General features: G+C 39.5%; 1 protein-coding gene across 1 annotated transcript in view; it reads left to right on the forward strand.

The window, feature by feature from the left end:
• The window catches only part of nfatc2a (nuclear factor of activated T cells 2a), a 29,531-nt gene that overhangs the window by 2,221 nt on the left and 25,605 nt on the right, over window positions 1-1,705 (forward strand). The gene's annotated exons all lie outside the window — the stretch shown is intronic.

Genomic DNA, 1,705 nt, shown 5'->3' on the forward strand with positions numbered 1-1,705 from the left:
GTCTGTCCAGGCTGAGATGTATGGTTTCCATGTTGATGGAACATATTAGTTCATTGAAACAATTTGGAAAAAGAAGCGAAATGTTTTCCAGGGATCTCGACTTGGAAGGAAGGAAATAAGATTCCTCGGAGCACAATGCCAGCGTTAGGCAAAGTGAAACCTGTCGGAGTGGTGGACTCAGCCGTCACAGCTGTGCTTGTCTAACAATTATTGGCAATTATGAAACACAACCCAATTTAACCTCATTAAAAGGCAAATGAACTGTGAGTTCTCCAGTCGCACAAATACAGCTGACTTTATTCCAATCACTCCTGTGTCAACAGTGAAGCGTGTTACTGCCCAGACATGTTTACATTACTGTGTATTCAATGTAATTCAATGGCACACAATGGCTGTGGTCAGTTTTTGTGGTCAGCAGCAGAGAAAAAAAAGTTTTTCCTGAAGTAATTTTCCAGTAAAAGAGTATAAAAGTTTATTGTACGAACCAAAGGAAAAATTAAATGTAGTCGAAATTGAAAAAAAAAAAAAGGTTAGACTGTAGGTGGCAGAGTTGGAGATGTTAAGGTTTCCTTTGGTAGTGACCAGGAGTAAATGGGGTCACCGTATTAAGGTGATGTTTGTGAGAGGTTTGTTTGTCTGTCATCAGCTAGTTAACACCTCTATGCAGATGATGCAGCGATCTATACAGCTGCCAAGTCGCGAGGTGACTTTTGTGGTTTGTTGCTAGTCTCCTGCTAATGTTTAGTAAAAGAGTTTCAATGTGTTTCTCAAACAGAAAACCAAGTGTAACTACTGGGTTCAGAATATTTATATTTACAAAATTATGGTCTTTGGATTCAAGGTCTGTATGGATTATTCTGGATCTTTTAAATTAATAAATAAAATAAAAATAATAGAATTTATATAAATAAAAAACGGTTTTATATTGTATTGTAAATTATATTAAAGAAAACACTGAAATGTATTTGCCTTGCTCTGCCCAGCTTGTATTATTTCTACACCCCCCACTTTGAGAACCACTGCCCTTCTGTGAGGATCTTGAAAAGGAAAAGCTCAAAGTAAGAGTTCTAACATCAAAAAACACTTAACTAAAGTGAGAACTAATATTTTCCTAAGGCTTATGCTTCAACTGTGACTCCAAATGAAATAAAAGTGGTAGAAAGTAAGCAAAATAAACCAAACCTGTCTCAGACCTGAGAGCGGATCAAAGGACATCAGAGCATCAGTCTCAAAAGTCCACGCTTCCTCCTGCCCCGACAACCTCCCTGAAAAACTTTCCATGAAACACCACATCATTTACCGTTTCCATATCAGAGTTCCACTGCTCAGTTTTAAATCCAATCACAAACATTACACTTGGGAAACTCAAACTGGGCAACGCTCTAATCCAGACGACTCAAAAAGCTGTTTAACAGTGATGGAAAATCCTGCATGAACTTGGAAAAAGTGGGTTTCTCTGAGGGGGGAAAAAAAAACGGAAGTACAAACTGGGATGTCTGGACAGAGGCAGTTTTCCCTTCCCAAGTGTGTGCCACAGTCGTTCGTTCATTCATAATTTGACGGTTGCGTATTTGTTCCGTAACAGCGGAGGAATTAGCATCTGCTGGATGGTGACCTCCAACACGTGGCCTGTGTCCACCGCCGCTCACACTCACTACTTTCACCTTCTTCACCAAACAGTCCACAGTCAGACTAATCCGTTTCT

Source organism: Cynoglossus semilaevis, chromosome 10 (assembly GCF_000523025.1).
Source record: "Cynoglossus semilaevis isolate Cse_v1.0 chromosome 10, Cse_v1.0, whole genome shotgun sequence".
Classification (NCBI taxonomy): Eukaryota; Metazoa; Chordata; class Actinopteri; order Pleuronectiformes; family Cynoglossidae; genus Cynoglossus; species Cynoglossus semilaevis.